Here is a 23558-nt window from a genome sequence, read left to right as displayed (position 1 = left end):
GCCTTTCTTGTCCTTGCTATTAAAGTAAAAATTACACTGGCATTTCCAGCAGATTGGGGGACTGAAGTGAAGCAACAGAACTTGCTATGATCTTTCAGTTGCTAAGTCCAGTTTCTCATCCAAAGCAACCTAAATACCAGTTATTCTGCACGTCATGCAAGTTGATTTTCCATACGGAAGTGGTTTCCACTCAGAATACCTTGCGGGCCTTTTTAAAAGACCATCTTCTGGGCTCTGCAGTGTCGTGGAAGGAGAGATGTTGGGGATGGTACCCCCAAATCTCTATTTTTAAACAAGTGCCCTGAGCCTCACAGGAGTTGCGACCCACAGGCCTAGGCGTGTGGAAGATTATCCCCTGAAGCACATCTCGACATGTGTATCGCATGGGTGAGGGTTCCCAGGAAAAAATGGCACGTGTAAGTTCTTGCAGGGTTTTGTAGTCCCCGAATTGCACACTCATGCAGGCATATGGAGACGTTGGGGGATGCTATTTGAACAGAAATTTCAGCTGAATAGATTATTTGTTGTTAAATAGGGTGGTTTGTTCACAGGACCTTTTAAAAAGCTATTTGCGTTTATTTTTTTAAATTGAGGCTCAGCATACACAAAGTGTGCACATTTGAAGTGTGCAACTTGGTGAACTTGTAAAAGAGCACACGTCTGAAGTGTCCAGCTCATGAGTTGTCATCTGTGTGTGCACCCCTGTAACCCACACCCAGGTTGAGATACGGAATATTTCCTACTCCCCAGAGGTTCCCTCTTGTCCCTCCCTAGTCGGTTACTTCCTGTCCTCCTCTCCCAGAGATGTTCTGACAACTGTTATGTAGATGAGTTTTGCCTTCCTGAGTTCCTGCAGTATGTCCTATGTTCGTTTCTGGCTTCTTCTGTGCAGCCTGTTGTCTTTAAGAGTCATCCTTGCCGTGTTTAGTAGTAGTTTCTTCTTCATTATGTGACTGTACCACGTTCTTTTTATCCATTCTCCTGCTGGTTAGCTCCATTTGGGTTCCTATCTCCAATCTTTTGGTTATTATGAATAGCGCTTCTAGGAACATACTGGAACGTGTTTTGTTGGGTGTGTGCATTCACTGGGCCCCCTGCCCCAGTGGATCAGGTCTGGACTCAGCAGGAGCACCTTTCTCCCCGCCCACCCCCCTCCTGCCCCCAGTCCACAAACAGCAGATGTTTGCCTTTAGTCTGTGTGGGTACCTCATGTAATGTTTGTTTTCTCTGTTGTCATCTGGATCTAGTCTAACTGGGTAGGTAACACAAATTCTGATTTCTGTAGATTTTTAGAATGACAATTTTGAAGGTCTTCAGTGAGCAGAATACATTCTTTGTGGGTTTTTTTCCCTGCAAGTCCTCTTTTCTCACAGCTAGGTATTTAATGATTTGTTTTCTGTAAATCTATTGTAGTATGTCTGGTTTTCCTTTGCCAGACTCTGAGGTAGAGACATGTTTAAATTGTTTTTGGACCCCCTCAAACTGCCTTGCATTTAATAATTAATATTGATAATATTGATAGGGATAATAGTGGGTAATATTAAATGTACTCTTCCTGTGTGCCAGGCATTGTTCTAACCCAGCACTGTTTAATAGAAATGTAGTGCAAGTCGCATACGGGAATTCAAATTTTCTAATAGCCACATTTAAAAAGAAACAGTTGAAATTAATTTTAACAGTACATTTTATTTAACCCATTATATGAAAAATTTACGATTTTGACAGATAATCAATATAAAAATTATTAGTGAGGAACATAATTTTTTAAAATCTTTGACATGGCGTGAAGTTTACATTTACAGTGTCTCTCAATTCAGTGCTAAATTTGCATTGGATACAATTGATCTGTATTTTGATTTTATTAAATTTACAATTGAAAAGTAGATTCTCACTGCAATGTATGTTCCAAACATGTGTAAAAGTTTTCCAGTCACTTAATTGAGTGCAGTTTAAAATTTAAACAATTGAGTTGTTAGCCAGATCGCAAGTGTTTGGTAGCCACACACACGCATTCTGCTCAGCAGCCTTATGCAGGGGGAATATATATTTTTTCACTTTATAGACAAGGAAACTGAGGCCCAGAGGGCACTCAGTTAAGGAAGGAATAGGTGAGGTCAGAATTTGAACCCTGTCTCAAAGTTTGCTTGTGTCCCCACTATGCTGTCTAGTTCTTAATTGTTCCAAACTGACCTCACTTTTTGTTTTCATGTTCTAATTCATTGGCTTTTTTTTTTTTTTTTTTTTTTTTTGTCTTTCTCTGACCGTTGTCTTTTTGGCTTTTTCATGCTTTAAAGATTGATGAAAAAAAGTTGTCTGAAAAAGTGAGCCTGAATTTGCCGTGAATTTGGTTGTTCATCGGTGTTTTAAAAACCAGCATGGTGGTGGCCACTGTTTAAGCACCATCTGCTCTGTTATCTCTATAAATGTCAAGACACGATTTGCTTTCCCTAAAGTAAAAGCTCAGGTTTCCTTCTGCATTTTGTAACGCTCTTTCTTTAATCACGACTCTGATGTGTTTTATTTCCACCAACGTTGTGCGTAGTCATTTCTTCTGCCTTGGCTCGTTTCTAGCCTTTTTCTTAAGCCCAGAGTCGTGGTTATTTCCCTGGGTATAATTTTTTTTTCCTGATGTGTTATTAGCTTTGTTCTTATATTAATGATTTCTCTGAGCATATTTCAGGTTCTTGTTTCTTTTTTGAACTGTATCCAACCAGCTGTGTGTTCCTGTCTACCTTTGTAGGTAATATTTTACTTCATATGAGACTGGCTTTTATACAGTTGTTCTATTGCCCTCTACTACAACGATGGTTGTTTATAAAACAGAGATCTGAAATGTGCTCTTTGGCGAGGAAAAGTGGTCCAGATGTGCAAAGTGTTATTTTTTTGAGTGCTACATACGAGGAAAGGAGGTGCAGTTCTGGTTTTGCTGTATTTCATCCACAGTCAGTGTGCCATGTTCCCAGTTTCTCCAAGATTGCCTTCTCCTCCCCTTTTTTTGAGGTTCCCCTTCTCCTGTGTGTGGATGTCCTGTGCACCTGTCACCTTTCACTGCTTATCTCGTTTGAATGAAATGGATAAAAGCTGTGTCCTTTCTTGAGTCCTTACCCATTCTGAGTGGTTGCACAATTCATTCTTTTGAAATATCTTGACTATTTTATAATTAGTTAAGTTGTCTTAACTGAGGTGATGCGGCTTTTACACTTGGATTTATCCCTAACTAGTTGTGTGACTTTGACCGAATTATTCTCTCTCTCTCTCTCTCTGTCTCATTTTTTTCAGTCATGACCAGGTGGGCTGCTGGGGTGAGCTCTCAGATTTCCCTCTGTTTGAGAAGGTTGTGGGTTCTTTCTCAGGAGGCTGCATGGAATTATCCCTGTGGGTCCCCTATCTTGGGCTTGGGTCCCAGATGGCTTCCTTTTGGTCCCTTGCTGCGGGACTTCTTTTGTTCTGGACCACTCTTCCTTTGTGAACGTGCCCTGAGCGCTGTTCTCAGTTTGGGCATTTATGTATCACGTACGTGTGGCGCATTACACAAATCGTTTGTCCTGCCTGATGGGTTTTCATAAACTGAATGCACCCATATGCCCCATGTCTGGGGGAAGAAACAGAACGTGATCAGCCCCTGGGTGTCCCTGCTGTGCCCCCTTCTAGTCATTCCTCCCTCCAAGGAAGATGTCTGGCTTGACTCTAAAAGCATAGCTTGGTTTATCCTGCTTTCAAACTTTATACATATGGAACCATACAGAACGTATTTTTTAGGTGACTGGCTTCATTTGTTCTGCATTGTGTTTGTGAGATCCGTCTATGTTTTTTGCAAAGTTGTGTTTATTTTCATTGTTGCATAGTATTATATAATGTGGCTGTATCACAGTGTATTCATTCTACTCTTTGAATTTGGGTTGTTTCCTGGTTTGGGCTGCTGTGAACCTTCCTGTATGTACTGTGAGCGAATGTACATGTTTCTGATGGGTGTATGCCTAGAAGAATTACTGGATCAATAGAGCGGGTGTCCGCTCCTCTTTAGTAGGTACTGAAAATAGTTTTCCAAAGTGGTTGTACCATTCGCACTCCCACCTGCCACATGTGAGGGTTCCATCTACCCCCCAACATTTGCTGTTTTCTGTCCTTTTTTTTTTTGCCATTTTTGTTGGGTGTGCGGTGGTGTCACATGGTGGTTCTGTTTTGAATTTCCTGATGGTATAAAAAACAAACCTTATTACCATTATTTTTAATTAGCGTCTTTCCCAAATGACTTCTCCTTGGACGTTGTCATCAAGTGAGTTGTCCCGTGTTTCCTCTCCTCTGTCACTGGGCGCTGCTCCAGCCTTCTCCAGCTCCCCTCACGTTGTCTGTGCGTAGACTTCCTCCCCACAACCCTATCCTGGAGAGCGGTCACTCACTCGTCCTGGAGAGCCGTCACTCACTCCTCCTGGAGAGCCGTCACTCTCTCTTGCTGGACAGCCGTCACTCACTCGTCCTGGAGACCCGTCACTTTCTCTTCCTGGAGACCCGTCACTCTCTCTTCCTGGACAGCCGTCACTCACTCGTCCTGGAGAGCCGTCACTCACTCGTCCTGGAGAGCTGTCACTCACTCAGACACCAGCTTATCACAAATGCTGTGGGGTGGGGTGGGGGGGCTCCCTCCTGAGATACTTGGGGGATACCAGTGCAGTGATCAGAAATAGACCCAAACCTTGTGGGTCTTTAGGGTTCAACTCCCCTCATTTCCTGTCTTTGTGGAGTTTGACTACTCCTTCTGGTGTCCTCACCCCTGAGGTCTCTTTTCAGCTCTTCTATGACAGAGCTGTTATTTTTAGCTAGGTGAGCATCCTTTCTGCAAAGTTAGAGAGTAATAACCATAATTGTAGTAGGAAACTCCAGGCAGATTTTAAATTTCTTAGATCTCCTTCCTCATCTTAGAAAGCCTTTTCGCTAAACATTCCCTGTAAACTAAACAAAGACCTCGACTGGGGGACGGGGAATTGGAGGGAACGGCCCAGATGCACATCTTCCAGGGCCCCTCAGGACTGGAGGGACTCGTGAGAGCTGGAGCCCAGAAATCGGGGGGGCGGATAAGACACGGCGTCCCCTCCGATTTCTGTAAGCACCCCTTGCTCCATCCTGCGCCCAAATACCTCAGCTAGCCCCTCTGCGCACTCTTTACCCTCCAGACTCAGCGGGGATGGACCTCGGCAGCTGCCGCTCCCCACCCTGCAGGAGAAGCTCAGAGGTCCTGTCCCCCTTTCCTCTGAGGGACTCTCTTTGGTGACCACAGAAGGATTTGATCACTGAGGACAAAGCTAGCAGAGGAGCTCTGGACGATGGCTGGAGGCCAACAGTCCCTACAGGTGGTGCCCAGGGTGATGTACTGACAATGAGCGGGTGTTTTCCAGTTGCTGGCCTCCGATGCCTGTCTAGGGACAGCGGGATGGCTGCGCAGGGCACGCCGCGCGCTTCCTCCTGACCTTCGACTTTGACGAGACTATCATGGACGAAAACAGCGACGACTCCATCGTGCGCGCTGAGCCCGGCCAGCGGCTGCCTGAGAGCCTGCGTGCCGCCTACCGCGAGGGCTTCCACAACTAGTACATGCAGCGCATCTTCCAGTACCTTGGCGAGCAGGGCGTGCGGCCGCGGGACCTGCGTGCCATCTACGAGGCCATCCCCTTGTCGCCCGGCATGGGCGAGCTGCTGTAGTTTGTGGCCAGGCAGGGTGCCCGCTTTGAGGTTATTCTCATCTCAGACGCCAGCACTTTTGGCGTGGAGAGGGCGCTGCGTGCCGCCGGCCACCACGGCCTGTTCTGCCGCATCTTCAGCAGCCCGTCGGGGCCCGATGCTCGGGGGCTGCTCCACGCGCACAGCTGCGCTCACTGCCTCGCCAACACGTGCAAGCGCAGGGTGCTCAGCGACTACCTGTGCGAGCCGGCCCACGACGGCATGCACTTCGAGTGCCTTTTCTACGTGGGCGACGGTGCCAATGACTTCTGCCCCATGGGGCTGTTGGCAGGAGGCCACGTGGCCTTCCCGCGCCACGGCTACCCCATGCCCCACCTTATCCAGGAGGCGCAGAAGGCCGAGGCCAGCTCCTTCCGCGCCAGGGTGGTGCTCTGGGAAACCACCACCGAAGTGCGCCTCCGTCTGCAACAGGTGCTGAAGACATGCCGAGGACGTGGCCTGCAGGGGGCACCCCGGCGGGGAGGGGGTAAAGGGGGGTGGGGGTCAGGAAAGACAAACCTAGCTTTATTACCCCCTTTCGCTTTGGTATGACCTTCCGGGGATTTCTGGAATCCTAGGTTCGTCCACTTGGAGGGACAGGAGGAGGGAGTTCGGAGCTGTCCCCATCTATGCAGTTAACCCAGCTCGGCGGCTGCCTTCCCCTGTTCCACTGCAAGCTGGTTCCGGAGTCTGGCCACACCCGGGTGGTGCGCATACCTGAGCAGGTGGCAGTGTTTCCAAAAACCTTGTCCTCGCAGCTGGGAGGAAGGGGTTCCCCGGCAGGGTAGAGAAGGAACATCTCCCGCTGCGTTGGGTTAACTGTTGCCTAGGGCTGCATGGCCTCCCTCCCCCAGTCTTCTGTCAAGGGGACCCGGGTCCCGAAATCTCCACGCCCGCTTCCCCCACACCAGACTCCCTGCGGAGGGAAGCGGCGCTCTCTGCCCACGGTCCCAGGCCTAGATCTTGTTTTACCTGCTGTGACCCTACACTGCGCTCCTTGCCTCCCTTCCCCCACCCCGCCCCACCCTGTCAGCATCCCCACAGGAAAAAAAGCCAGAGGGAACAGACACCTCCTGGGGGTAGAATGAGGTAGCGCACTGTCCGGGGCTCGCGTCTGGCCAGCCAGGGACCTCACAGAGCCCGAAGATGTCACCCCAGCCTCGTCTATGCAGCAAGAACCAGGGACTTAACCAAAGTTTCCCCACCGACTGGGCCCTCCGAGTCCCCCTCCTCCCGTATGCAACAGAAAGCCATGATGTTTTAAAGCAGAGCCAGTGGAAATCCAAGGCCCTCCTGCCTCTTGGTGTTTCAGAGCTATAAAGGAGGTGAAGGGGCAGAAAATTAAAAAAAAAAAAACCAAAAAACCTAAACTTATTCTGGTAGCAAAACTTCACTTGATCAGAATGTTTGTGAATATCCGGGTTTAGTGACAAAAGCCCACTTAAATTGCGTGATTTCTGAAAAATCTTAATTAAAAGGCTTCAGGCAATCCTTATGGTTTAGAAAGTACAAGGTCCTAGTGAATGTGGTTTAATGTCTTTGATCAAGTTCAGGGGTCATCATCCAAACATCCTAAAGAGATCTTTGTATACTCCACACTGATTTCAATGACAAATCTCCTTTGTTGAGTCTTAGTACTGAGTTCCTCAAAGTGCTGTGTCATTGTGTGTGGTTTAATTTTAAAAAAACACTCAAAGAGATCTTAAAGATCATCTTGTTCACAGAACACAGAATGTTAGAACAAGGGGCTCAGGAAGGAATTTAGGTGAAACTCTTCCCTCATCCTACAGAAGAAAAACTTTTTTTCTTAAATGAAATTGAAGCCAAGAGAAATTGAGTTGGTCTTCAAGTTCTAGAGGTAGAACCAGGGCTAGATCCTGTTTTTCCTCCTAATCCAGTGCTCTTTAATTATATCTTACTTATCTTATAAAATGCTTTCCAAATGCCTAGATCTTAATTCCAGAATGGTGCTTTACTTTGATAAAGAGAATGTGGCTGGCCCGCATCTTTTAGAATATAATTTTAATATGTAAAATCTGGAGACAAGATTGAGCCCATGGCATATTTAAATCAGCAAGCCATCCTATAATGGGTTTCATCTGTATTTAAATTATTTTCCTTCAGAGATTTTTGAAGTTGGTTTTGAATAAATGGCTTGTATTTATTGTTATATTAAGCCAGAGTTCTTTCTGGTTAAATTTAAAAGGAGTCTTTTAGGGTCTGCAGAATCTCCTGACATACTAGTCTAATATTGGTGAATAAAGCTACATTTGCATTTAAAACAAAAAATTGGAGAACAGAGTGATTTCTTCCCCTCAAACAATTGTTATCTTCTCAATGGGTTAACCTTATGAGATGTTTTAAATTTGGAGTTACAAGACAATTGACAACTGGCAATTCCAGTTGTGGAAAAAACCATATGTTTTTGAGTTATGCATATTCTGATTTTATAGTATGCGGTTAATGTGATAATTGGAAGGAATATTGTGCTCCAGGGTGCATTTCAGTTTCTCAGCACTAGATGTCACTGGAGATGGAAGAACCAGCCCTCCTCCCGTCTTTTAGTTCCAGGGTCCTTGGTAGTGAATTCGTCTGAAAGGACTTGGCAGGTATTGCTAAGTGTACTGGGGCCTGGGTACTGACTTCTGGATGCTGAATCTGTGAGAGGTAAATGGTGAAGAATTCAGTAGAAGAAACGTCTTCTTGCAGCCACCTTGAGAATTGATGCTGAAAGATGTAAATATGTCCCCTCACGTTTTTGGAGGTTCTTTTCTCATTAAAAAAAAAAGTTAATTGATTTTATTTTTTTATTTTTGGCTGCATTAGGTCTTCGTTGCTGTGCAGGGGCTTTCTCTAGTTGCGGCGAGCTGGGGCTACTCTTCGTTGCGGTGCATGGGCTTCTCATTATGGTGGCTTCTCTTGCTGCAAAACATGGGCTCTAGGCGTGCGGGCTTCAGTAGTTGTGGCACGTGGGCTCAGTAGTTGTGGCTTGTGGGCTCTAGAGCGCAGGCTCAGTAGTTGTGACTCACGGGCCTAGTTGCTCCGCGGCATGTGGGATCTTCCCGGATCAGGGCTCAAACCCGTGTCCCCTGCATTGGCAGGCGGATTCCTAACCACGGAGCCACCAGGGAAGTCCTTTTTTCTCAGTTTTTAAAATACTTTTTCCAAAGTTTCCTCAAATACCTGGGTAATATCTTACAGGTAAAAGATTTTTCTTAATCTGGGTGTTAGGTGGTCATTTTGATTAGCTTGCATTAGAAAGTGTTGTCACTTATTTGTAGTCATTTATTTGTTTGCTTATATTTGCCCCTTAAAAGGCTTTTCTTCTTTTACCTCGAGTTTTCCTGATTTTCAGCTCTAGAAATTCTTAAAAAAATGAAAATCTACAACTCCTTGCTTCTCTTTTTATCATCAGTTGTACATTTGATCATATTTACTCTAGGAGAGTAACCTTGGCCCTTGGTATAGTGGACACAGCTTTCTCTTCCTTGGTTTCTGCTGGTTTGTGGACCCAAGAACCTTGATAGATAATCAGAATGAATTTTCTCCCAGCTCATTCCTTATTTTTGTAGAAACAGGGAGAAGGAAGCATTGCCATCCTTAGTGGCCGAGAGACAGCAGAGTATAACAGTCAAGGACTTGAACTCTGGAACCCGACCGCGTGGAATCCAGTGCCAGCCCGGCCAGTTGCTGGCTGTGTGACCTTGGGCAACTTCCTCAGCCTCACAGTGCTTCAGCTTCCTCGTCTGTGAAAGGGAGATAACAGCACCTGTCTCATCGGGTTGTCATGAGGATTAAATGAGGTTTTTGTGAAAGCATCGAAAGCAGCGCTTGGCAAATAATGTTCTTAGGGCTTGTTAAATAAAGAACTTTAGTTTCAGGCACTCTGTGGGCACTTTTATAAATGCTAAATAATCTGAAGTATATCCAGTTTAGCTAGGGAGGGAAGAAGAAAAATCTTTTTTTCTCTTAGAAAAGAACTAGGGACAGACTGTGATGGCCTTGTTGTCACTTTGTCCATTCCTTGGACATTTGTGACCACCTGCTTGGTGAGAGAGATTGTGTGAACATGAATCAGACACTTTCCATCTGGTGGGGAAACCAAACTTGAAACAAATAATGAAATCAATTGTTGTAGGTTCTCGGTTAATAAGAGTTAACTGTATCAGGGATGCATTTGGCTGCACATAACAGCACCCGGAGTGCAGAGAAAAGGTGCCTTAAGCCAGTTAAGGGTTGTCCTTTCTCCCCTCGTTGGATGAGAACTACACAGCTGGGCTGCTGGTGGCAAGGGTTCAGTGGTTCGCCCAGAGCTGAGGTCTGTGTAATTCCCTTGGTCTTTCTCTCAATGGTTTCAAGACAGTTTCTGCAACCACGTAATCGCATGTGAGATTTAGTCAAGAGGCCTGGGAAGGGCAATGGGGCATATGTTAGCAGAGTTTATCCCTGTTTCCAGCCCTGCTCAACAGCTTTGGCTTATATCTCATCGTGGAGCTGTGCTGCATGGCCCCTTCTGGCTGCAAGGAAGGCTGGGAGTGGTTTCCTCAGCTGGTACCCCTGCTGTCCCTAACGAAAGTGGGATTTTGTTCAGGAGGAAGAAAGGGAAAACAGAAGGTGGTGTTGACCGAAGGCACTTGCTACGTGCCAGCCACTGTTCGAAGCACTGTGTTCTGAGAATGGCTGTTTGGCTCTAAGTCAAATGTCCTTTTTCAGTTCTGTGTCCAGAATTTGTGAAAACCTGTAGCCTAAATGGATTCCTTAGAACAAAAGCACTTTTTTATTCTTTTTAGGTTGCTTTTTGGTCTTTTGCTATTAAAATGGTGAAAAGTTTCCTGCTAAAACCCTGTTGTCTTAGAAGATAGTTGCATTCTGAAAAATGAGTGATGTGTAGTTTCTCAGAACCTGGATTCATCTCTGTCCATTGAGTATTGATATTGGGTTGTGGTTAGGTTCTAAGGTTGGCCCTCCAAAGTCTGTTTAGCTCGGGGAACGAGGTAGCAATTCATTGGAATCTTGTAACAATTCTGCATGTGAATGCTTGTTGTCCTGTGACAGCAAATGGGGGCTGGAGTCGATAAGGAGCTCATCACACAGCTAATAAGTGACCAGGCCGGCCAGAAATCAGTCTTAGGATTGGTGGAGACACGAAGGGGAGGGCTTGGTCAACAGGTCAAGCCTTCTGGAAGATGGTAGTGAGGATGCCAGAAAGGGTTCAGAGAGGAGTTGACCTTGTAGCCAGCGTAGAACTGAGTTGCCGTTGGGAGTCCTGGGTTGGGGTGATAAAGGCTTTCTGGTGGCCAGAGCTCAGAGGAAGCCATTACCCTGGAGAATCGGGGCTTTCGGGGAAACTGAGTAGGCTTGGAGCAAGGGGATTGGGGGTATGGGGGTGCCAAGGCTGGAGAAAGAGCACGTGTCAGATCAGGGTGGACTGAATTTCCCCCTTTAAAGCTCTCACAGCTTCTTTATTGCTTCAGGAAAAATACTCAGAGCTCATTTCAATTCTGAACATATATTCTGAAGACATTTTTCCAGTTTAGTTTCATTATCTGAACCATCACTGTGTCTTTTGAAGTGTCTAAGTAGTATATTGAAATCTCTTATTCATTTCTCTCATTTCACATTGAATTAATGGCATAGAATATTCAAAACGGATGGGGCCTTAGAGCCAGTCTTCTCCAACCTTTCTGTACCGTGGTTGGGAGTGTCTGGCACCTGAACACAGGGAGTCAGTGTCCGAGTCTAGGTCAGAAGATAATAATCTGTTTATCCAGTGCGCCTTCCGCCCGAGCAGTACTTCCTGATGCGTTTTCCCTGGTCCCCGTGTATGTCCCTTACAGGACACTGATGTTGGGTTAATTATTTGCGGTTATGTATTTAACAAGTGTCCTCCCTGGCTTCTGGTTCTAGTCCTTAGTTGAGTTCTTGACACAAAGCAGACGCTCAGGAGCTGTTTGTTGATAGACTGCTCCAGTGTTGATGCGGTTCCTTGAGAGAGAGAAAAACCCTCGTTCAAATAAGTGTGGGCAATACTGGATTGAACAAAATTCAACAGGCTTGTTTATAGCAGTTTGGGAGAGCCTTGTGTCTGTGGCTCTAAGGGGGGGCTGCTCACTTCAGACTCACTGTGTTCTGAGGATGGCTGTGTGGCTCTAAGCCAGGTGTCCTTTTTCAGTTTTGTGTCCAGAATTTACAAAAACCTGTAGCCTTAATGGATTCCTTAGAACAAAAGCGCTTTTTTATTCTTTTTAGGTTGCCTTTTGCTCTTAAAATGGTGAAAAGTTTTCTGCTAAAACCCTGTTGTCTTAGAAGATAGTTGCCTTCTGAAAAATGAGCGATGTGTAGTTTCTCAGAACCTGGACTCGTCTCTGTCCACCGAGTATTGATATCGGTTGCGGTTAGGTTCTAAGGTTGGCCCTCCAAAGTCTGTTTAACTCAGGGAGCGAGGTGCCAAGATGCTGGCTTAGCCAGTCCTTAGAGAGGGGATCAGGGCGGTGATGGCACATAGAATAGGTCAGCAGCTGCCGAGTCAGTGCACTGGTGGCCAGTCGGCTGAGGGATTCTGGCTTCATCCAGAGTGTCAAGAGCAAATGGTGTGACGTTATCATGGGAATGTTGGTGATACTGCGGTACCCGTCATATGATGGGATTCAGGAAATGTTTCCCTAGCGTGTGCGGGAGTCCCTCCATTCCAGAGATTGGCTTTGCCCTTTACCTTTGTACCAGTGCTTATGTAGCATTAGGGTTACGTTATCCTCCCAGCTCCCAGTCAGTAGAGCTCGGTGGTTTAGAGCATCTGCTCTGAGCCAGTGAGTTTGGGGTTGAACCCTGGCTTGGCCGCTTGGGACTTTGGCCAGTTCCTTAATCTTGATAAGCCTCAGCTTCCTCCTTAAAGTGGGGATAATAATCATTTTTACCTCACTGGAGTAAAGCACGTATAGAGGTAATCTGCACAACTGCTTTGCACAGTGTCTACAAGAGAGGGTGGCGAATTTCCTGTAAAGAACCAGATAGTGAATATTTTAGGAACCGTATGCATATTACTAAGCGAAAGAAGCCACTCTGAAGACTACATGCTACAAGATTCCAACTATATGGCCTCTGGAAAAGGTAAAACTATGGAGACAGTGAAAAGATCAGTGGTTGTCAGAGGTTAAGTTGGGGGGAAGGAAGGATGAACATGCAGGAACACAGAAGGTTTTTAGGACAGTGAAGCTATTCTACGATGGGACACACGTCAAAGGCCATAGAACATACGACACCAAGAGTGCAGATAGTTTTTCACAGTAATGGCTGATCCTCTAATTCTCTTGACATTGTCTTTCCTAGAACAGAAGTTTTTCATTTTAATGAAGCCCAGCTTGGCGATGATTTCTTTCATTGATTTTGCCTTTGGTGTTGTATCTAAAAAGTTATCACCATGCCAGAAGTCATCTGGGGTTTATCCCATTTTGTCTTCTAGGAGTTTTATAGTTCTGTGTTTTACTTTTAGATCTGTCCATTTTGGGTTAATTTTTGTGAAACATTCCTGCACGCTGTCTACTTTCTCTGTTGAAGCCCTTAGCTTATTTTTTTTTAAATTTATTTTGTTGAAGTATAGTTGATTTACAATGTTAATTTCTGCTCTACAGCAAAGTGATTCAGTTATAGATATATACTTTCTTTTTCATATTCTTTTCCATTATGGTTTATTACAGGATGTTGAATATGGTTCCCTGTGCTATATAGTACGACCTTGTTCTTTATCCATCCTATGTATACTAGTTTGCATCTGCTAATCCCAACCTCCCAATCCATCCCTCCCCCATCCCCTCCCTCCCCTTTGGCAACCACAAGTCTGTTCTCTATGTCTGTGAGTCTGTTTCTGTTTCATAGATAAGTTCATTTGTGTCATATTTTAGATTCCACATGTAAGTGATATCATATGGTATTTGTCTCTTTCTGACTTACTTCACTTGGTATGATAATCTCTAGGTCCATCCATGTTGCTTCAAATAAAGTCCTTAGCTTATTAATCATAGTTTTTAAAGAGTCTTAGTTTGGTAATTCCAGCTTCCCTGCCATGTGTGACTCTGGTTCGGAAGCTTTTTCAGCTTTTCAGACTGCTTTTGTTTTTTTGCATGCCTTGTAATTTTTAGTTGGAAGATGGGCATGAGGGGCTGTGAGGGGAACTTTAATAAATCGGCCTGTGTAATGTAGTGGTGAGGTTTGGGGAGGGGGAGCATTCTGTAGTCCTGTGATTAGGTCTTATCTTCCAGGGGGCCTGTGCCCCTGGACTGTGAACTTCACAGTGCTCCTCAGTCGTCCCCGTCCCCGTGTCCCCTTAGGTGGGACAGGGTGGCTGGAGGGGCCTGGAGTTGGGTATTTCTCTTCCCCCAGGTGGGTGAGGCTCTGGTAAAATGGTTTCTCCTGAGGGCAGGGCTTGTTAAGATAAAGATACAGACTTAGAGAATGGACTTGAGGACGCGGGGAGGGGGAAGGGTAAGCTGGGACGAAGTGAGAGAGTGGCATGGACAGGTATACACTACCAAATGTAAAATAGATAACTAGTGGGAAGCAGCCGCATAGCACAGGGAGATCAGCCCGGTGCTTTGTGACCACCTAGAGTGGTGGGATAGGGAGGGTGGGAGGGAGGGAGATGCAAGAGGGAGGGGATATGGGGATATATGTGTAGGTATAGCTGATTCACTTTGTTATACACTTTGTTAGCAGAAACTAACACACCATTGTAAAGCAATTATACTCCAATAAAGATGTTAAAAAAAATAAAGTTAATTATCAAAAAAGAAGAAGAACAAAGGGCTCTGGCATATGTAAAAATGGCTACATTCCCCACCTTCTTCTGGAAGCACCAGGGAATTTTTCTCTGATATTCTCTGTGAGGATCTGGGGGAGCTCCTGGAGAAGGTCTCACAGAGGTTTGGGGACTCCCCCCTCCCCCCTCCCCCCCAGGGCTGGGGCTCCCTGGAGTTTTTAAGCATCAGACCTGCCCACTCTGAGCCTCCACCAATTTGTCAGATTGCTGTTTAGGTTTTCCTACCGTGGCACCTTCTCTTGGGTTTCTGTTCCGGTAAGTTGTGATTGCCTGTATCTGACTGTCTCTCCAATTTGGGGGCAGCAGTTTGCCCTGTGACCTCACTTCTCTGACATCTAAGAAGCGTTGTTGGTTTTCAGGGTTTTTTTCCCGCAGCCTTTTACTTATTGTTAGGACAGTGTAACTTTTAAACTACCTACATAGTGGACTAGAAACCAGAAGTTAGCTCTTTTTTTCTTTGAAATTAATACCAGAATGGGATTCTCATTCAAGCCCTCATCTGTATTTAGTCATGTTTTGCCTATTGTAATAATTTGTATTTTTGTTACAAAGCTATAGTAATCAAAATAGTATGGTACTGGCATATAAACAGACATATAGACCAGTGGAACAGAATTAAGAGCTCAGAAATAAGCCCATGCATATTCGATCAACTAATATTTGAAGAGGGATCCAAGAATATTCAATGGGGAAAGAGTAGTCTCTTCAAGAAAAATGGTGCTGAGAAAACTGGACATAAAAGAATGAAATTAGATGCCATCTTTTACCACTTACAAAAATTAGCTTGAAATTAAAAGACTTAAATGTAAGACCCAGCACTGTAATATTATTATAGGAAAACATAGGGAAAAAGCTGCTTGACCTTGGTCTTGGCAATGATCTTTTGGAAATGACACTGATATCAAAAGTGCAAGCAATAAAAGCAAAAATAAACAAGTGGGACTATATTAAACTAGAAAGCTTCTACATGGCAAAGGAAACAACAGAATGAAAAGGCGGCCTACAGAATGGGAGAAAATAATTGCAAACCAGCTATCTGATAATAGGTTAATACTGTTAAAAACAAACAATCTGATTAAAAAATGGACAGAGGACCTGAATAGACATTTTTCCAAAAAAGACTTACAGATGGCCAACAGATACATGAAAAGATGCACAGTATCACTAATCATCAGGGAAATGCAAATCAAAACCACAATGAGCTATCATCTCACACCTGTCGGAATGACTCATGAAAAAGATGAGGTAACAAGCGTTGGCAAGGATGTGGAGAAAAGGGAATCCTTTTGCACTGTTGATGGGAATGTAAATTGGCGCATCCACTATGGAACACAGTATGGAGGTTCCTCAAAAAATTAAAAATAGAACTACCATATGATCCAGCAATTCCATTTCTGGGTATATATCTGAAGGAAATAAAATCACTATCTGGAAGAGATATCTGCATCCCTATGTTCACTGCAGCATTATTTACAATAGCCAAGACACGGAAATAACCTAAGTGTCCATTTATGGATGAATAGATAAAGAAGCTGTGCGATATGTATCTATATAATAGAATATTATTCAGCCATTAAAAGGAAGGAAATCCTGTCTTTTGCACAAGGCGATGGACCTTGAGGGCATTATGCTAAGTGAAGTAAGTGAGACTGAGAAAGACTGTATATCTCTGTATTATATTACTGTATATAATACTGTATTATCTCACATGTGGAATCTAAAAAAGCTGAACTCATAGAAATTGAGAGTAGAAGGATGGTTGCCAGGGGCTGGGGGGTGAGGGAAATAGAGAGTTGCTGGTCAAAGGGTGCAAACTTCCAGTTATAAGACGAATCAGCTCTGGGATCTAATGTACAGCATGGTGACTATAGTTAGTACTGTGTCATATACTTGCAGGTTGTTAAGAGAGTAATAGATCTTGAATGTCGTCACCATACACGTCCAAGAAGGTGACTCTGAGGGGAGAGAGGTGTTAACTAACCTTATTGTGGTAATCGTTTTGTAATATGTATGGGTATCAGATCGTCACGTTGTACACCTTAAACTTACATATGTTAGATGTCAGTAGTATCTCAGTAAAGTTGGAAAGCATAATTTATATATCAGTACAAATAAGCCAAACAAAATTCACTTAAAACTGCTGTATTACCTACCAGCCCTGCATGCCTGAGATGTGTGGTAGTGAGACCTCCTGCTTTGTATTTGGGTCACTGTTTTATCGTGTGTTTAACAAGCACTCATGCTGCCTGTAGTGTGCTCTGGGCAGGGTGCTGGACCCTGGGGGTGTGGAGCAAGACAGATCCGGTCTCCACTGCCACAGAGCTTCCATCATTCTGACTTTCTTACACATTTCTTAAGTTCAAGAGAAAAAGAGAGAAGTACGGGAGGAGTGAGTTCACTGTCTGGTCACTAAGAATCCAATTTAGAATTTTTTTAAGTGAGAGAAAAGAGAGATCCATTTTGCTCAGCCCTGGCTATGTAGACCTTAATATGTGATGGGGTTAAATAAATGTTCTGCACAGAAAAAATGTGTGTGTTGGATTCTTATTGGAAGGCTTAGTAGTGATTTTTTCCCTTCATCTTTTTTTGTTGAATTAGTTAAAATAATTCACATAGAGACTGCATACGCATGCGTGCTTCTGTATAGGAATGTGTATGTATGGATACGAGGCCACGTTTGTTTTAAATTAACACATATGAAAATGATTTAAAATAAATAATGCAGGGGCCCACTGACATAGCCGCCCACAGCACTTCAGAGGTGTGTGGAAGGCTTCACAGGTGGAGGGCAGGGGCTGTGTGATGGGCTGGGATTGTCTGACCACCGTGGGAGAGGCTGTGCAGCTCAAAGAATCCTTTCTGTCAAACAACCTCTTGACTTCCCATTCATTACGGTTAAATACCAGTGCAGTTCCCAACTCTGCATGGAATCAGTTTGTTCTGGTTTTATCTCGAGGCAGAGAATACACTAGAGTGAATAATTACTTAAAATCCTTTCTTGTCCCAGTGTTCAGCATTTCTTTCTTCTAGGAGCTGGAAATGCTTCTCCAGGTATGTATTCATTTTCTTGAGGCCGCTTTTGCAGCAGGGCAAGAGTCCTGGTTTCCTCCACATTTATTTTTAAATGGATGGAAACCTGCATGATGTTTTCTCAAAGGTCACTCCTAGAATTCATGGTGGTTAGGAACTCACCTCCTGGCCTCTCTTCATATGGTCCAAAGTTCAACCCATCTGCTCCCTTGTGTCTGTTAAATGTTTGGCTGGATAAGGTTCTCAGAAAGCAAGGAATTGCTCTCAAACCTTTGGCAAATGTCATTTTATTTCATTTTGAAAATCAACACTTTTTGCATGACTATTGTTTGCCATTGCGGTAGGCAGCTGGGAAACCAGTATGAAAGAGTAAACAAAGGAATTCAGAGTCCAGTTTATTTGAAGAACTTACCAGCAGGGACCAGGGTGCCAGAGAGGAGTGACTTGAGCCTGGAGTGCCTGCCTGTCCCAAGCTGCAGCCATGCTGGGAGCCAGAGGGCAGGGGCCCTCTCACTCTGCACTTGCACACCTGCTCAAGGAATTCCGCACAACTCTGCGTTCCTTGAACATTTGTAACTTGGTATCTACGTTTTGTTATATATTTAACATCTGCACAAGATAGAATTTTTGGTGGAGATCAAATATTGACATTTTAAAATAAAATCACTCTTTCAAATGAATCCAGTGAAATGTAAAACCAGAGGGATTCAATATCCACCGTCATCAATGTAAAAATAAATTAAATGTCTCTCTTTTTCACTGTTGGGAATTTTACATCGTTTTCTTTTTTCCTTGAGCTTGTATATCCAGTTTACCCTACAGAAGTTTTTCCTAGTTTAGTATATTTTTGTGCTTGGAAGTGTTTTCTTTGATCGTCTTATCATAATCCCTTATAATAAAACCATGCAAATAAATTTAAATGTAATTAAAAATATTTCCTGTAACCATGAGGCTGTTATTATTAAGGAAATTTCTTCCAGAGTGAGTACCATCATTAATTATTTGTGGTACATACTTTTTCAAAGCAGCAGAAGCGTACATTTTGATAGCTGATTATTAAACATTAAAAGTGCTATTAGAGATGCGTCATTTAACAAAATATATGGGACTTTCCCCTCAGGCTGTTCACAGGGGCATTGATGGGGCGGGGCACAGATTTACCCTTGATTTCCACCTAGATGAGTTGAAGGGAGTGGAAGGAGAGCTACTTCAGCCGGGTCCTTTATTTCTTCAGAATGGTTTTAGGAGATGAGCTGATCTCTTAACCAATGATCATTAACACTCTGTGTGCTGATGAGCTGAGACTTGCTCCTCCTTCCATTTTGTTGAAAGTTAAGAATTGGAGCCCACCTGACTTCCACAAAGGTTTTGTCACCCAGTCATTGGAAGCATCCACTTTCTCAGTTTCTGGAAAGTTTACCAAAATGGCTTTACCCCAACTTACCAGACAGCTGTCAATCATGCCTGTTGCTTTTTCACTTTAAAAGGCACCTTTTAAAATTCCATATACTCTGGAAAGGCTGAGAATGCATTTTTATATTATAGGCTTTAAATGTATTTTTGTCTCTGTAGTGTGTGTGTGTGTGTGTGTGTGTGTGTGTGTGTGTGTGTGTGTGTGTGGTGAAAACCATGGAGCTGTAGAATTATTGTCATTTCAGTTAGAAAATACAGGCGTTTAGTTTAAAAACATCTAACTTCATTCCTCAGTTCATGTTAATATCTTTTTCTCTGGCATCTCCATCATTTTCATCTCCCAATTCTAAGATGATAGTTAAGAGGGGGGAACTGGGGACAGTGCCTTTGCCAACTTGAAATAGGGAGACTGTCTTCAACACGTCCTATTCGTCTGTTTGCCTTGTTTTCAAGACACTCTGATATATCTGAATACAGAGCATCCCAACACGGGCCTCAGTACCCAGACTCTGTCACCACGTTTGCCCTTAACAGAAATCTATGCCAGAGGAGACAGGCAAGAAGGCCTATGATACGGCTTGATGGCGGAGGCTTGGGTTTAAACCAAATATTGAAAATGTCTCTTTGTTTGGCACCTTGAGTGCACTGTAGAGAAGTCCGGATGGGTAACAGGTATGTCTTGCTGGTGTAAAATGAAAGAAGAGCAGTTGTGATAAGGAGGTGGGAGAGAAGAGGGGAACTGGGGTGCCTTGCAGGCGCCTTCTCAGGCAGATCCATGTTGGAAAAACGCACATGTGGAAATCAGAGACCTGGAGATGGATCCCCTTAGATCTATCCATGCTTAATATCTTCTGGAAGTTTCCATTCTTAGAAAACTTCCAGTTTGAGACTTATGCTTTTGGACAGTACTTCTCAGATACCCCCTTTGTGCTAGTAGGCCAGAAACTTACTAAAAATCCATGTCTTCTCTGTAATTCTTCTGAGCGCATGGTACACAATTCTGTGGGGTTTTGTTTTCATACTTAACAGTTACTAGTTAGTAACTTACTAGGTCATTAAAACTTGGTCTTTATAAGGGTAAATTGGGAATTACTGGTCAGTATTCCACTGAGATCTGTAATTTTCAGGAAGAGCGCTGTCGTCAGTCATCGTTCAATTGGGTGATTGAGTTGGGTGGTGGTTTTCAATCATTGATATCCTTGGGATTTTATTTATGTATAAAAAAGATTGGATTTTTTGTGATCAATATACTTTGTTATGTGTGTTTAATCTTTTCAGGTATAGTGATGGATAAAATGGAGCTGTTTATTTTAAGCAGAGGTGACATGATTTTGTTTCTTTCCGACTTTTTGATTTCTTTTTCCACGGAAAGAGGAACCAATGGGTTTCCTAAGTTTTGGGTTCTTTATTCTAAGTGAGTTAAAGAAGAAAAAAGGTTGGAAAACTACTCAAAGGATGCTGATTCTGTATCTTTCTCATTGTTAATTTTGTATATTTATATTTTTCCTCTTGTTAGATGTATTAAAGGTTTGTCTTTTATTCTTCTGTGTGTACCTTCAAGTCTTGTGTTTATCTTTTGTTTTCAAAGTATTAATTTCTGCTTATGTCTTATTTCCTTATTCTCTTTCTTTGATATTTAAACATTTTTGTTTATTTTACACCCTTGTAGAAAAATGAAATCATATAAGGCTGTACATTTTCCTTTGAGTATAACTTTGGCAGCATCCTCTGTGTTTTGATACGTAATTTTTTTTTTTTTTTTTGCGGTACGTGGGCCTCTCACTGCTGTGGCCTCTCCCGTTGCGGAGCACAGGCTCCGGACGCGCAGGCTCAGCGGCCATGGCTCACGGGCCCAGCCGCTCCGTGGCATGTGGGATCTTCCCAGACCGGGACACGAACCCGTGTCCCCTGCATTGGCAGGCAGACTCTCAACCCCTGCGCCACCAGGGAAGCCCTGATACGTAATTTTATATTTTTGTATAGTTTTTTTTAAATTACAGTTTTATTTTCTTCATTGTCGCAATAGATATTTAGGAGAATGTTTGTTTTTAAAATTTCCATGAGTTGGGATTTTAATTTCAGTTTATTGATTTATCATTACGCTATCTTTTCAAGGTCTACTTCTTTCTATCTTTCTCTCTGTATCTAGGCTATATTTAGATTAAACGTATTGCTTTTTCTGATCTTTATTGCTCCCCGTCAGTGCATTTGACCACTGGTTACCTCTTTCCTCTCCATTTTGATATATCTCTTGGATGAATAGAGGTACCATCCCTGGCATGTTCATGGCTTTTGCATGTAAATGATAGCTGGATTGTCTGTAGGACTCATGATGTTTTTATTAAAGCTTAAAGGTGTGCTCTGTTTTCTTCCAAATCCTGGAGTTGAGAAATCTTAGACCATTTTTGCTACTTGAAACCAACCTGCATTTAATTTTTATTTGTACTTCTTTGTGGCATTTTCTAGTTATCTTAATAGCATATGACCATGAAGTATGCAAGTATTGGCCACTTCTGTCTCATTCTATCTGGATTGATAGCAAAAACCACTTGAAATGTCCATTGTATAGATACTGCCTCCCCCCCCACCCCGGTCCAGCGCTACTCCTTATTTTCTCCATTTTTATACTTACTATTATTTTAAACTAGGCGTTTGTGAGTGGAGAGGTGAGAGATGAATCTGACAGCTACCCAGGAGGTAGCTGAGCACTGAAACAGAGTGGGGCCTTTGAGCACAGGTCAAAAATGAAAGAAAGGCAGGAAAGGGTTTGAAATGTATTAGAAACTTACATTCAAATGAGAGACCCTTCAGTGCAGACATTAAGAAGGATTATTGTGTTTCCCAGCCCACAGGAGATTAGCCAAAAAGCAAATTAGAAGTGGGATAGGAGCTGTGCGGAGCCAGGCCCAGATAGCAGGGATAAATGACAACCTGCTGATTTTAAAAGAGACAGAATAATTTCAACAAATCTAAGCACTCTGATGGCTCGTTGGTTTAGGATGAAAGCAGCCTCCGCACTGTCTTCAGATGCTCCAGCTGAAGGCACAGACTCAGTTCTGTTACAGTTGAGTCACCTGAGGTTATAATGATGACTCAGAGAGTCCCAGTGTACCGGATGCCAGTACAAGAGCCAGCAAAATGTGCTGTTCCTTTTAGGAAACTTCCCTTGAATGTAGTTCCATTTTAGAAGATGGTTTAGAACTTTTTGACGGAAGGCATGGACTGTCAGGAAAATTCTTCAGAGAACACCTGACGCCCACCCCCAGCCACAGAGTTGGTTAAATATGATGTTAGTAGATAGTTTTTATATTTTAGTTCTTGACCTAAAACAAATAGGCTGCCAGTTATTACTCCAGCAAAGATGAGTTTATTTGGGGTCAACAAAGAATTGCAGTTTGGGGTTGTCACCACAGCAAGCTTCCTGCAAGTTCCTGCACGGCAAGGAGGGAACTCTTTTAAAGAGGAGTTAGTATAGTGGCTTTTGGTTGGCTGGGTTGTGACAGTCATTGGCTGACTCTTGAAGAGGTAGTCTTTTTTCTTTCTGTTGGCCTCTGCTTTCCTTGTAGGGCATGAGAGCTCCCCTTTCCAGACTCCAGATTCTTATTTTAACTGAGGTTTCTGTTCATTAATTTTTACAATGTCTGTGTCATCTCCCTACAATTGCAAGCTTCTTGCCGTCAGGCACTACATTCCATGCTTCTCTGTATTACTCAGGATAGGTAGTCAATAAATGTATGTGCACGGTAGTCTTGGTGATGAGGGCGTAATTTTCAAAAGTCAGCAATACCTCTATGCCTGTAATTAAATTTATAGTAATTTAGTTTGGCAACAAATCATGACTCCAGGCACTTGTTAAAGAAATGCTAATCATATAAGCATTAGAGTTGGTGAATGGGGAATTGGTGTTTCCTTAATAGGAGTTCTAAAAAGACTTCTGATTTGATTTATTTTCATTGTTAAAAGAAAGCCGACTGGATATTAGTTATGTTTCATCCGGAAGTGAATGAAAATGCCTTTTAGAGTAGTAAGAAAACGAATACCTTCCATTTATATTGTGCCTTTCTTCCAAAGAATTCAAACACTTTCCAGCATCTAATTAATCTTTCCTGAAGAGCAGTTATTGGGGTGTGGAGCGTGTGTGTGTGTGTGTGTGTGTGTGTGTGTGTGTGTGTGTGTGTACACATTTGTACGTGGATTTCCTCCCTTCCTCCTTTTCCTCTTTTCTCCCTTCCTCCCCCTAAACCTGCCTTCCTTCCTTCGCTTTTCATTCCACCTAATGTAAGCTGTTTTCTGAATCTAATCATGGCTAGAACTCAACATTTTGTTAAGCCTGATGTTTCAAACAGTTGCATATCATTTTTAGAATATTAAGCCGGATTTATTCATAAAGACAGAGTTTTCTGGAAAAAAATACAGCATATGTTTGTTACCCATACCCATCAGACTGTTAATCAAAAATTGATATCAGAAATGCTGTTAGAACATGAATTACAGCAGTGGCTTCCTGTTTTGACTCTTCTAATAGAATTTGATTTCTTAATAATTGCTTTTATTTTCATGTCCACCTTTGGGCGAGCAATTACCTAGG

The 23558-nt window shown here is 43.3% G+C and overlaps 1 protein-coding gene and 1 pseudogene across 2 annotated transcripts in view; both read left to right on the top strand.

The window, feature by feature from the left end:
• The window catches only part of KIF16B (kinesin family member 16B), a 280446-nt gene that overhangs the window by 75497 nt on the left and 181391 nt on the right, over window positions 1-23558 (top strand). The gene's annotated exons all lie outside the window — the stretch shown is intronic.
• LOC132505494 (phosphoethanolamine/phosphocholine phosphatase-like) lies at window positions 5375-7035 on the top strand (annotated as a pseudogene).

The sequence above is a fragment of the Lagenorhynchus albirostris genome, chromosome 15 (assembly GCF_949774975.1).
Source record: "Lagenorhynchus albirostris chromosome 15, mLagAlb1.1, whole genome shotgun sequence".
In the NCBI taxonomy this organism is placed as follows: Eukaryota; Metazoa; Chordata; class Mammalia; order Artiodactyla; family Delphinidae; genus Lagenorhynchus; species Lagenorhynchus albirostris.
The sequence above is the reverse complement of the archived record's forward strand: the minus strand, read 5'-3'. Positions and strand labels throughout refer to the sequence as shown.